The sequence below is a fragment of the Marmota marmota genome, unplaced genomic scaffold (assembly GCF_001458135.2).
Source record: "Marmota marmota marmota unplaced genomic scaffold, marMar, whole genome shotgun sequence".
Taxonomy (NCBI): Eukaryota; Metazoa; Chordata; class Mammalia; order Rodentia; family Sciuridae; genus Marmota; species Marmota marmota.
Window position 1 is genome coordinate 21,445 of NW_025999895.1, and position 14,428 is coordinate 35,872.

Here is a 14,428-nt window from a genome sequence, read left to right on the forward strand (position 1 = left end):
GTGCCTCCCCTGCGTTCCTCTGCGCCTGCCCAGCGCCCTGTGTGCTTGCCCAGGGCTCCCCGTGCCTCCCCTGCGCCCCCTCTGCGCCTGCCCGGCGAAGCCTGTGCTCCCTGTGAGCCTGCCTGGGTGAGCCCCGTGGACCCCCAGTTGCAAGCCGGCGCTCTTCTGCAGTAGGAGAGGAGCTGAGTGTCCCACTGCCCAGGGCAGCGCCTGTGCCAGGGGAGAACCCAGGAGGGCTGAGGAGGCCCGTGGTGGGCCCTAAGGGGAAGTCTCAGGGATGCCTGGTGGGGCGCTGGCTGCGACCTCGGGGGTCTCTACGGAAGCGAGGTCCCAGGGGCTGCTGCTTCTCCCACTCTAATGCAGAATGCACTGGTGACTCCTGCAACTGCTACCTTGGCTCTGCAGGACAGAGCAGTGGACATGCCACTGCCTCGGGCTCTGTTGATTTGGCGAAGCACAGAGGGAGGGACCTGGGAGGGGAGGGCGGAAGGGAGTTTCCGCCCCCACTCAGTGGAGCCTTCAACTGGCTGAGGCCAGAGTGCGGTGGAGTCCCAAGAGCTGAGCAAGCAGGACAGGACCAGGGCTGAGGAGCACGTGAGCCGCCCCAGTATGGGAGCCCTGGGCTGCTGGGCCTCCTGGTGCTGTCCAGGAAGGGCCCTGTGAACTGAATCCCATGGAGCGCAGGGGTCTCACAGCAACCCAATTAACAGGAGTATTGAGAAGTGAGCCTTTCTGGGGGAGAGGTCTCCTGGGCGGACAGGGCAGGGTGTGTGCTCCGGAGCCAGCCACCTGTAGATCGCACCCCACCCCAGCCTCTAAGATGGGCCCACCTGGACAGTGGCTCAGCTTAGCAGCCCCTGCTTCCCAGGCTGTAGCTGGGGGGCCTGGAAGGTGGGGAATGGTGGGCACACTGTGCCACCAGAAGGAAAGGGCACAGGGATTCCTGGAACCTTGCCAGGGGGTGCCTCTTCAAGTGACGGGACACCTGCACGTTCTGTCGACCTCTCGGGTCATGCAGAGTGACATATGGCACAGAGGAGCCAGGAGGGGCGTAAGTTCTGCTGGCTCCCTCTCTGCATCCCCATGCCTGCCTGGGTGAGGCTTCGTGAGCAGAAGAGGGCTGTCCTTGAGACCACATGAGACCACAGAATGTGTCACACACCCGGGAGCGCCCAGCCCACACAGTCCAGCAGCCCTCACCTGATGACCAGGAGAATGGGACAGAGAACAGGGCACTCACAGCCCTGTCCTCCTCCCAGGCCATGGCGTCCCCCAGGATCCAGGCTGTCATCCGGGAGAGGCACAGGATGAGGGAGTGTCCCGTGTGGGAAGAGGAGACCGCGCAGCTGGTGTATGTGGACATCAATGCCAGGACTGTGTGCTGGTGGAATCCACTGTCTGGGGAGGTGCAGACCGTGGGCCTGAGTAAGTGGATCTGGGGGGCTGCAGACGGTGGGCCTGAGGTACCTAGGGCTTGCACACCTGTGTGGCTGATGACACCTGTGGGCTCACGCACCTGCATGGCTGACCCGTGAGCCCACACACATGGGAGGTACCTGTGTGTCTGTGGGGCTTGCACACCTGTGTGGCTGATGACCCCTGTGGGCTCACACACCTGGGAGGTACCTGTGTGTCTGTGGGGCTTGCACACCTGTGTGGACTGCTGACCCCTGTGGACCCACACNGCTCAGGGACAGAGGGAGCCAGCTGACCCACCAGGGGGCAGGGGGCATGACCCCGGGGCCTAGGCCTGTGTCGGGGTCCAGCGAGTCACTCCAGCAGGTCTCCCACAGGGAGTACCACCTGGTGGGCTCCCCACAAGCACGCAGGTCATTGCAGCTCCCAAGGTACCTCAGGGCCACCACGGCTTCTCTGGACAGCCAAGTGGGACGTGGGGCCAGCAGGCCGGGTCCAGCAAACTATCTCCAGCTGTCCCACAGGGAGGAAGGAGTGTCACCAGAAGGGTGAGAACTGGACACTGTCCATGTGACTGAGCCCTGCTCTGGTGGGGGAGCCCATCCCATGCCAGCAGGGTGGCTGCAGGACATCAGAGGAGTCACTGCAGGGGACACAGGCTCACACTGACTTGGCACAAGGCTCCTGCTCTGGGGGAGCAGACGGGGAGAGGGTGGTGCCAGGGAGACCTGGTTGAAGAGGCTCCCAAACCCAGGGGTCTGCAGAGCTGAGCAGAGGGAAGGGGGGAAGGAGCCCCAGGGCCCAGGGAGCTGCAGAGCTGAGCAGAGGGAAGGCAGGAAGGAGCCCCAGGGAGCTGCAGAGCTGAGCAGAGAGGAGGGAGGGAGGGAGGAGCCCCAGGGAGCTGCAGAGCTGAGCGGGAAGGAGACCTGGGGCCCAGGGAGCTGCAGAGCTCAGCAGAGGGGAGGCAGGAAGGAGCCCCAGGGCCCAGGGAGCTGCAGAGCTGAGCAGAGGGGAGGGAGGGAGGAGCCTGGTGGACAGGACATCTGGAAGGCGGGGATGAGGGGCCAACTTTGGATGCAATTTCATGGCCCTGTTAGTGTTCTGCACTTGGAAACAAAGTGTCACAGGGGCTGAAACCATTTCCCCAGTCCGGTGGGATCTTCTCCCCCAGCCTTGGAGGGCAGAAGGCTGAGACCAGGGGTCACAGGGCTTAGCTCCCTCCACAGGCTCCAGGGTAGGCTCCAGGCATGACTTGTCCAGCTACAGAGGGAACTTTACAGATGGCAGGAGTGCCAAGGTGGCCCTTCAGCACTTGGCCAGTGCAGGGGAACCCTGGGGCTGATGTAGGAAATGACCACAAACCAGCAGTTGAAAACCACAGGAAACTGTCCTCTGCCAGCCCTGGAGGGCAGAGGCCAAGACCAGGGGCCCCAGGCTGAGATCCCTGCACAGGCTCCAGGGAGGGAGGCTCCTGCCTCTGCAGCTCCTGGGGCTCCAGGTGGCCCTGGGCTGGTGGCCCCTCACTGCAGTCTCTGCCTCCATCTCCACGTGGCTTCTCCTCTGTGCCTGTGTCCCCTCCTCTGTCTCTAGTGAGGACACTGCCATTGCATGAGGGCCACCTGACCCAGGATGGTGTCATCTTGAGATCATTACCTAATTACATCTGCAGATACCTACATGCAAAAGAGGCCCTATCCCGAGGTCCCAGGTGCACTTGGGGTGCTAATCACCCCACTGGGGTAGGACATGGGGAGGCATCGCAGGTGGGGAGGAGGAAGGCAGGTGATTGTCAGGAGGAGGAAGGCAGGGGAGCAGGGGCATGTGGGCAAGCCCATGTGGGATGCCTGATAGACTTCCAAGAGGGTGCTGGGCACGGAGTCCCATCTGGGAGCCCGTGTGTGCTCATCTACAAACAGGGGAGTCATGGGCAGGTCAGAGGGTGTAAGTCATGAGACAGATGAGATCATCCGCCCCAGGTGCAGAAGGAAGCTGCCCCGGGACTCCAGGCAGGGCCTGGGAATGGGCCAGCGTTTGGCAGGTGGAGGACGAGCACTCTGAAGGTAGGACAGCCGGACCACCAGGGAGCGGAGAAGGGTGGGTGCCTGGCATCCTGTTGTGGGGTCACAGGGGCATGACAACTGGTTTGGTGCCAGGGCCCCTGGAATGTGGGAGCAAAGGGCGTCTGGGGCTCTGTGCCCTCACAGTGTCTCAGGGAGAGCTAGGTCCTGTTGCATGGAGGCCACCACCCTGCCTGCCCAGCCAAGGGACTGCCTGCCACCTTTGGTTTCTGTCTCAATCCCACTGAACCCTCCCACCAAGCCAAGGCAGCATTGTGTCCTGATGCCCAAGATGTCCTGAGGTCTGACGCTGTCCAGCTGCTGCCTGTCCTTGGCTTGAGCTTAGAGAGGAGAGCCATCGGGATGGATCAGGGGCCACCTCAGCCATCTTGACCTCAGGGTCCCACATGGCTCCCTAAATATGTCCCCTTAGCTTTGAAGAGTTGCACGTCACTGGTGGTCCTGGGAGGTGTCTGCTCCAACAAGAGCCCCACAGAGTAGGTGTGTGTCCTGCCCACTGTGGCCAGAGAGTGAGTGGTCACACCCATGCTGGGGTCGGCTCCAGCGGTAACTGCAGGCTGCCCAGCAGGGGGGCCTGGCCTGTCTTCAAACCCTGAGGGCCAATCAGAAGGACCAGAGGACCCCTCTCAATCTGGTGAGAGCCAGGGCTACACACTGACCTCACCTTGAGCAGGAACCTTTGGGGTGAGGGGGCGCCCCCTGGCTGCAGCCAGTGCTCCCAAGAGCCCCAGCACCTTTCATGGAGTGGACCAGCTCCAGGTCCAGCTCTCCATCCATTTTCCTTTAGAGCCCCTCCACCCAGGCAGTGGCCTCTCCTGGGCTGTGGGAGCAGGAATCAGCCCCCAGCACCCACCTTGGTGGTCTCCCAGACAGGCGTCTGCAGTCTAGGGCCCTAAGGAGCTCTGGGACCAGGGTTGGGGTGAGGATGCTGCCGAGCGCTGGCTTGGAACCCAGGCGGAGGAGGTTCCCAAGGGAGTCCTTCACCCACAAGGCCGGTTCTAGCCCATGGGGAGGGGACCATGGGGCCTGGGGTCCTTGGGTTCTGGGGCTGGAGCCTGGGGTGTGGAGGAGCTGGGCTCACTTAGCGGCATGGAGACATGGGTGCGGGGACTCCACCTCCAACCAGCCAGCACCTCTCCTTTGGGGACGGGGGTGGTGGAGGGGGTACAACTTGCCTGTGCCAAGCCGTCCTCCACAGCGGGAGGAACCCTTGGCGTGGGCCTGCAAGAGAGCAGCACCTCCCGCGAAAATCCTCTCCTTGTGGAGTGTCCCGGCAATCCTGCTGGCAGAAAGTGGTGGTGACTGGAGAGACGCAGGGTCCTTGGCCCCACTGCAGTCGTTGGAGTGGCACGTGGGCAGAGGCCGCTGGAGGAGCCTAGGGGAGGCTGGGGGAGTGGCGCCCAGACCATCTCAGAGGGCGGAGGAAGACGCGGGGAGGGGGCGCTGGTGCCTGTGAACGTTTGGGTGCCCCGGCCAGCTGGGGTCAGCAGGTGAAGCTCGGGGGTCAGCAGTCGGTTCTTTACAGGACGCCTGTGAGTAGAGCCCTGCCCAGCGTCCTGTGTGCTTTGTCCAGGGCTCCCCGTGCCTCCCCTGCGTCCCTCTGCGCCTGCCCAGCGCCCCGTGTCCCTGCGCAGGACTCCCCGTGCCTCCCCTGTGCCTGCCCAGGGCTCCTGGTGCCTCCCCTGCGTTCCTCTGCGCCTGCCCAGCGCCCTGTGTGCTTGCCCAGGGCTCCCCGTGCCTCCCCTGCGCCCCCTCTGCGCCTGCCCGGCGAAGCCTGTGCTCCCTGTGAGCCTGCCTGGGTGAGCCCCGTGGACCCCCAGTTGCAAGCCGGCGCTCTTCTGCAGTAGGAGAGGAGCTGAGTGTCCCACTGCCCAGGGCAGCGCCTGTGCCAGGGGAGCTCTGGGGTCCCCCCTTCGCCCAGCACAGAGGCTCACTCACAGATGATGCCTGAGGGCCATCCTGCCTGCTGCCCCCCGACTGAGGGTGACCACAGCTCTCTGCACAGCGGGTCTGTGTGGGGTGGACAGGGCAGGGTGGGGCACTGCCCACTGACCTTCCACTCTCTCCAGGCACCATGCCAGAGGCCTCCGCCCCAGGAGTGTGGGAGCCGGGGCAGGGCTCCCTGTACACACAGGGAAAAAAAAAAAAAAAAAAAACGGACAGCTATTATATTAGTATTAAGACCACAGGGGAGATATTATATCCATTTAGATGATAGAGTATGTATATCTTATTTGTTTTTTATTTTAACGTTATGTTTTTTAATAGAGGTAGGTACAAAGGAAGAGGATGGGATCTTATTGCTTTTATGGTGTGAGGGTTGTGTTTACATTATGAGTAAATGTTTCATTTTGGTCTTCTGTATGCTGCATTCTAAGAGGATGTGCTATGGTTTCAACCAGTGGAACTGAGAACCAAGTGGGGCCGTAGAGGACACATCAGGGAGCCTTTAGGTAAGAAAATGTGGAATTTGGGATTCAGAAGGATTCTGTCTTATTGTTACTAATTAGCACTGTAGATGGGGCCTGCAGGTTGTGACTGAGCAGTTTGTAGTTAATACTTCAGTCCAACAGTCTGCTGTCCTGTTTACGAAAGATCTTGGCTCAGTTAAGTATGGAAGTTTTTCTGCTTAGTCTAAGAAAACTATTAAACTTACTGAAATATCTGTTCTCCATTAGGACTTTGAAAACTTTACGAGAAGATGTTTTGGTGCTGGGGATCAAACTTGGGTCCTTGCACACACCAGGCAAGTGCTCTGCCACTGAGCTGCCCCAAATGGGGGAACATGAAAAACAAAAATTTCATGTATCTAGAGAGACACTGAACCCATCTCTTTCTTTTATATAAATCAAACAGAAACAGACTGATAAGGAGCTGGCCTTTCAGCGGGCTTCACCCAAGTTAAGGGGGTCAAGTCCACATTTCCACCACTGAGAACAATACAGATGTTCTTTCTTCTGGAGAAACTGCTTGAAAATCCCGAGACAGCACAGCGGCCGCTCCCACACCAGCTGTAGGGTCAATGAGTAGTTTCATCCTTTCCCAAACCAGCTGTGTCCTGAGATTTTAGCTTCCCACTTGATTTCATCCTCTGTGACAGTGAAGACATCATCCACAAGGTCCCTTACAATAGGCCAGGTGTTTAAGCCAATGCTGGATTTAACACCATCTGCTATAGTTTCTGAAGGATAAGGATTGGGGGTCAGTTTCCCTTTCAGTTTGGACTTGTAGCAATCAACTGCATTCAAGAGTGCAGCAGCATATGCCATCACGCTAGGTTTCAGAGCCTTAACAGTGATTTCCATTCCAGCAACCATTCCTCCCCCCCTACAGGAACCACCAGTGCATCCTCCAAGGGAACCTGACTCAGCACTTCTAAGGCAATTGTGCCTTGCCCGGCTATCACTGCAGGCTCCTGGTTGGGATGTACCACGATGCCTTCTGTTTCTTCCAAAATTCTTTTTGTAACCTTTTCTCTGGACTCATCGCTCGGTTCACTGTAAACTATAGAGGCTCCATAGGCTTGTATTGCCAGTTTTTTACAGTTGGCAGCTGTGTGGGGTACCACAATATAAGCAGGAATCTCTTCCAATTTAGCAGCATAAATGAGAGCCTGGCCATGATTTCCACTGCTGTGAGTAACAACAGCTTTGGGCTTCCCTTCTAAGGTGGCAGGAATTAAGCCTCTGATGGCATTAAGTGCCACACGAATCTTAAAGGATCCAGTTTTCTAGAAGACTTCACATTTGAAGAAAAGATTGCGTCCTGCTACTTGATTCAAAATAGAGCTTGTTAGCACTGGTGTGAGATGGACGTAATCTCGAATGTTGATGTGAGGTTTTTCAACATCAGCAAAGGAGATGTAGCACTGAGCACACATGGTTCTCTGCTGCTTTTTGCACGTTGGCTTCTTTTTCACTGCAGACCAGCTGGTTCCATATGGTAGGACACATGGCTGCTGACAGCTCCTGTGTTTTACATTTTATTGCTTCCACACTCACCGCTCCAGAGCCTTCACCTCCAGCCTCCTGTATACCTTATTTGTATTTAAGGCTACAGGACAGCTATTATATCAGTTCTAGATGCTATACTAAGCAGTTTTAGATGTTCTACTAGTATGATATCATATCAGTATTAAAGGCATCAGGGCAACTATTTGTTTTAGGTGATGCAGTATGTATATTATTTAGTGCTAAGACCACAGTACAGCCATTATATTAATTCAGATGCTACAGTATGATATTATATTAATATTAAAGGTCACAGGGCAGCTATTTTATCAGTTTAAGATGACATAATATGAATATCATTAGTATTATATATATTATATTATATTATTAAAGGCCACAGGACAGCTCTTATATTAGGATGGATATTTTGTTAGTTTTAAAGATCTCGGGGAAGCCATTATATCAGTTTTACATGTTGTAGCATGGATATCATATTAGTATTAAATGGCAGGTCAACAATTATGTCACTTTTAGATGTTCAAGTATGCATAACATGTTAGTATTAAAGTCAACATGGCAACTGATATATTAATTTCAATAGTATAGCATGAATATCATTAGTTTAATGGCTAAAAAGTAGATATTTTACTAGCTTAATGTACTATAATATAAATATCATGTTAATATTAAAGGCCACAGAGCACCTGTTTATCAGTTTTAGATTCTATGTCATGTATATTAAATATTAAAATCCACCAGAGAGTTATTATATTGGTTTCACAGGCTGTAGAAAAGGTGTCACAATCATATTAAAAGTCACGGGACATCTATCACATTGGTTTTTAGAGGTCATAATATGGATGTCATACTAGTATTAAAAGCTACAGGGGAGCTATTGTTCTAGTTTTAGATGCCATAGTATGGATATCACATTAGATTTAAAAGCCAAAGCCCAGCTACAATATTCATTTTAGGTACTATAGTTTGGATATCATATTAGTATTAAAGGCCTCTAATGGCTCTGATATTTGGTTTTGATGCACTAATATGAAAATCATATTAATAGTAAATGCCACAGAGCAGCTATTTTATCAGTTCCATTGCAATATTATGGAGATCATATTAGTAACAAAGGCCACAGGACAGCTATCAGTTTTAGAGGTCATAATATGGATGATATATTAATAGTGAAGTCTATAGGGAAGCTATTATATTAGTTTTACATGCTATCACAAGGATATTATATTAATATTAAAGGGCAGAGGGAAGCCATAGGATGGATATAATATCTGCATTGGAAGGCCACAGGACAGCTTTTATGTTAATTTCAGGACCATAATTTTTATATCATATTAATGTTAAAGGCCATGGGGCAGGGGCTGGGCTTGTGACTCAGTGGTAGAGCACTTGCCTGGCATGCATAAGGCCATGGTTGGATCTTCAGTACCACATTAAAATGAATTAATTAAATAAAGGTATTGTGTTCATCTATGACTTTGAAAAAATATTTTTAAAAGGCCACAGGGTAGGGCTGGGGTTGTGGCTTGGTGGTAGAGTGCTTGCCTAGCATGTGTGAGGCACTGTGTTTGATCCTCAGCACCACAAGAAATTAATAAATTATGGGCTGGGGTTGTGGCTCAGCAGGAGAGCGCTCACTTACCACATGTGAGGCCCTGGGTTTGATCCTCAGCACCAACTAAAAATAAATAAATAAATATGTAAATAAATAAAATAAAGGTATTATGTTCATCTACAACTAAAAGAAATTTTTTTAAAAAAGGACACAGGGCATGTATTATATTAGATTTAGATGCTAAATTATGGATATTATGTTAATATTAAAGGTCACAGTTCACCTATTTTATTAGTTTTAAATGCTGTACTATGGATATCATTAGTATTAAATACCACAGGGACAACTTTTATAATATTTTAAGTACCAGAGAGCATAACATGTTAGTATTGAAGGCCACAGGAAGCTATTATATTAGTTTTAGAGTCCCAGTTATTATATCAATTTTAGAGACTATAGTATAGATACCGCATTTGAATTAAAGAGCACAGGTCAGGGCTGGGGATGTGGCTCAAGCAGTAACGCACTTGCCTGGCATGTGCAGAGCACTGGGTTCGATCCTCAGCACCACATAAAAATAAAATAAAGATGTTGTGTCCACCAAAAACTAAAAAATAAATATTTAAAAAATTATCTCTCTCTTTCTCTCTCTCTCTTTAAAAAAAAAAGAGAGCACAGGTCAGCTATTATATTAGTACTAGGTACTATAGTATGAACATCATTAAGTATTAGAGGCAAAGGTACATGAATTAGTTTAAGATGCTATATATTGATATTATATTAATATTAAAGAACACAGGAAAAAAATAAAGAACACAGGAGATCTATTAGATGAGACAGTATGTATATTACATTAGTATGAAAGGCTACGAGACAGCTACTATATTAGATTGGGACGTTTTGATATGGATATCATATTACTGTAAAAGACCAAAAGGCAGTTATTATATTAGTATTCAATGCTATAGTGTGCATACTATATTAGTATTAGAGACCAAAGGTCAGCTATTACATTTATTTTAGATATACATTGAACTCTCTTGTAGATAGAGACTCTTTTGCTGATAATCCTAAAATTAATTATGGTGAAGATTTATGGAGATACCTAGTTAAGATTTTCTGTGGAGGAGGGGGTGCCACTACAGAAGATCCCTTTAGTAGCGCAGCCACACTAAGGTAACTTCTGACCAGCAGTTGACCCCAGTGCCCGCATCAACATGAGATTGACTTGTAGATGAAGCCCGTAATAGGATGGCCACCATGACAGTTCTGCAGAGGACCAGCTAAGGTCAAAACTCCACTGCCCAAGATGAAGGAGGAGTTGAACACCTGATTGGCAGAGTACAGAGGTGGTCCCCAGTTCTCCTGGCAAACATCAACAGTAATGAAGTTTGGGGACAGTCGAGAGAGAGGCTGACTGACAGAACACTTAGGTGAACACTAAGTTGGCAAAGCATGACAACAACATAGTAAGTAAGTGACATTTCTGAATACTTGAACAAAAGCATAGACTTACCAAAGTAGGCTTTACATTGTCTGAGGAAAGTACTAAGAGTCAACCCTGAAGAAGTAAGCAGCTTGGCTTTTTGAATGAAATAGAACACAAACGAAGAAAATCAAAGGTTGATGAAGAATCTGGGTAACTTAAGTTTTAGAATTTAAAGAATTAAATGTAAAGGAAATACCTAAAAAGCCAATTGCATGGACAAGTCATTAGAAGACATGGAGAATCTTAAACAACTTCTAGAATAGGTCCGAGTCTCAGGAACACAGTTGAGTTGAGGCTGGCTGAGCATCCTTGGGAAGGACTGTTTTGTCAGGAGAGGAGGTGGTGCTACACAGTGACCTGTAAGAGATTATTGTCAAGGGTCACACAGGGGGCTGAGAAAGGAGGTGGTAGAGGGATACACCGGAGATGAGAGCAGTTGGTGAAGGAAAACCGAGGAGTTGAGGGGTGTTGGTGGAGGGCTACAGAGGATGGGATGAGAAGAGATGGTGAAGTGCTACAAAGAAGCCATGAGAGGAGATGGTCAAGGGCTACACATGAGTCCTCGAGAGGAGGTGACATGAGAGTGCACAGGAGGGGATAAAAGGAGGTGGTGGAGGGCTAAATGGGGAGATGAGAGGAGAAGGTGGAGGGCTACACAGAAAGCTGAGAGGAGGTGGTGGAGGGTTACTCAGAGATGAAAGGTGCTGGTGGGGTGTTACACAGGAGGAGACAAGAGGAGAAGGTTGAGGGCTACACAGGATCAGTAAAAGGAAACAGTGAAGGGCACACCAGAAGCCATGTGGGAGGTGATACAGGGCTACACAGGAATCGATAAGTGATGTAGGGCCACAGAGCAGGTCATCAGAGGCGGTGGTCAATGTTAACACAGTGTGGAAGATAGTATCTCAGGGTTCTGAATTCTAATGAAGTCTTGGTTTGACCCTTATTCTGACCCCTCTTACCTATTCATAACTCTAAAACACTAACACTATTTCCTATCTCCTAGCTTTTACCTCACCCTAGAATCCCTAAATCTAAGCCCACAAACCATGTGCTTCTGTTTAACATCTACTCTCTAGATCATCCTCACCTATTCTGTACCCAACACTGACCACACTCCAGACCAAAAATTTGCTCAGGCTCAACCCCAACCATAATTCCCACCCTAACCCTAATGTTCATCACATAATTCTGGTTTTCTGATTTTGAACTTGAGAAGGGGCTGGGCTTCAGCCTGGCTGACCTCGAGAAGGGGATGGTTTCAGTGTGGATGACATTTGTAGGCAGGCCTCACTCCTCCATCCAGGGCTGGTTGGCCACATCGGCTCTATTCTTGGAATGCATTCTTCTGGACCAGGTTGGAGAGATCCTGATTTGCCTGAATGTGAACTTGATCTGAAACAATCAAGCCACTTTTCCCACAGTCATTGTGAATACTGCACCTGAGTGTCACAGCAGTCTTGTCCTGGGACATTTTCATATCCTGTTAATGGTATTAAAACAGGCTCTGAGCATTCAGATGGCTTCTCTGGGGCACATGCTGGTAAGTGGGCACAATCCCAAACCCCACTCCCAGCTCCTCTACCACCTTTACTATATCTAAGACAAGGAAGGAGGAGTCTCAGTCCTTGACAGGGACAGTGTTCTCTGAGGCAGATGTTGCTTCTGGGGATGGGATACTGTCCCAGGAGCAGCTGAAGTGTAATGAAGCAGGGTGAGGGGGCATTTACAAGGTATAGTATAAATGTCATATTAGTATTCAAGGCCTACATGGCAGCTATTATATTAGTTTTACAAGATGTAGTAGGATAGTATACTAGAATAAAAGGCCACAAGGCAGTTGTTATTTCTGTTTCAGAGGCCACATTATTAATATTATATGAATATTAAACACACAGAACACCTATTATATTAGCTTTAGTTGCTATAGTATGGATATTACAGTAGTATTAAAGATCACAGGGCAAGTATTATACTGGTTTTGGATGCTATAGTATTAACATCATCTTAGTATTTAAGGTCACAGGGCTGCTATTATATCAGTGTTAGATACTATAGCATGATATTAATGTTAAAGGCCACAGGGAAGCTATTATATAAGTTTTAAATACTATAGTATGGATATCACATTAGTATTCATTTCCACAGGGCAGCTATTATATTAGTTTCAGATGGAGTGCTACGGATATAATATTAGTGTTAAAAGCCATGATCAGCTTTTATATTAGTTTTAGATGGCATGTTTGAATATCATGATAGTATTGCAGGCCAAGGGCATCTATCCCATTAGTTTAAGATGTAATAATATGATACCACTTCCTCCCTAGCTCATGGCCTGGTTGGTGGGGTCCCACAAGCTCAACATGCATATCAAGAAGTGCTATTTCTGTTCAGGGCCCATCTGCCCTGTCCGTGGCATGATGTTCATATTCAGTCATTGTAAGGTATTCAGACCCTGTAAATCCAATGTCCTAAGAACTTTTAACAGAAGCATGATCCTCACAAGGCCAGGTGGACTAAAGCATTCAGGAAAGCAGTAGGTCAAGAGCTTACAGTGGGGCTGGGGTTGTGGCTCAGAGGTAGAGCGCTCGCCTAGTATGCATCAGGTACTGGGTTCGATCCTCAGCACCACATAAAAATAAAATAAAGATATTGTGTCCACCTATAACTAAAAAATAAATATATATATATAAAAAGAGCTTACAGTGGATAATTCATTTGAATTTGAAAAATGTAGAAATTAACCTGTCAAATGCCAGTGAGAACTATGGAATAAAAGTATTGATGCAATGAAGAGAGTTGAAGAGATGAAACAGAAACTCCCAGCTAAATTTATAGTGAACAGATTGAAGAAAAATAGAGCTACAGAAAGTTCAGTACATGAAAGAAGTCTTATCTGAACCCCTCTTTCAGGCAAAGGAAAGAAGCTGGAAGAAAAAAAAATAGTACAGCAGTTACAATAGGATGTAGACATGTGGACATGTTTCTTAAAACTCTTGCTCTCTGTAACCATTTCTATATGTACATTTGAAAATCTCCTTTGGAAACTGAGAATTTAATTCTAAATTATTGATTTTTATATAAGGTCACTGAAGCAAAAGATGATTACAAATAATTTTCTCCTACATTGCTATCTGCAAAGCATCAGATTATGGATATTAGATTGCACCTCACTGTAACATCTTCACTGATAGAAGTGCTTATGTAAATCATGAAAATTCTGTTTATAAATGCACAAGTGGATTGTGGGCAGAATAATGGCACTAGGCAGCATTTACGTAATAACTAATTACAAAAATTTATGGCCAGTGATATATAAAATAAAATGTTTTGCAGTTAAAAAAAAAGAAGATACAGGAGCTAGGGTTGTAGCTCAATGGTACAGTGCTTGCCTAGCATGTGTGAGGCATTAGGTTTGATTCTCAGCACTGCATATAAATAGATAAAATAAAGGTTCACTAACAACTAAAAAAATTTTTTTTAAAGATACAATAATATAAATATTACATTAGGTTAAAGGCAACAGGGAATATTCTTATTATTTTTAGATGCTAAAGTATGGATATTAAATTAATATTAAAGATGATAAAAGACCATAGAAAGCCTCTATTTTATTAGTTAAGGTACTATATTATGAATATTACATCAGCATTAAATGCCACAGTGCAGTTTTTATATTAGCTTGAGATGGTGTAGTATGAATATCATATTACTCCAAAAAGCTACAGGGAGTTATCATATTAATTTTGGATAATATAATTTGGATATTGTATTAATGTTAAATGCAACAGGGCAGCTATTATGTTATTTTAGGTGCCATAGCATGGATATCACAGAAATATTAAAGGCCACAGAGAAGTTACTATGTTTATTTTATCTTTATTTTTTTTTATTGGTTGTTCAAAACATTACAAAGCTCTTG

General features: G+C 48.2%; 2 pseudogenes; one reads left to right on the forward strand and one right to left on the reverse strand.

The window, feature by feature from the left end:
* Positions 1–6,342: 6,342 nt before the first annotated feature.
* LOC107157874 lies at positions 6,343–8,307 on the reverse strand (annotated as a pseudogene).
* Positions 8,308–12,431: 4,124 nt separating this feature from the next.
* Positions 12,432–14,428, forward strand: part of LOC107157815 — a 50,178-nt pseudogene continuing 48,181 nt past the window's right edge.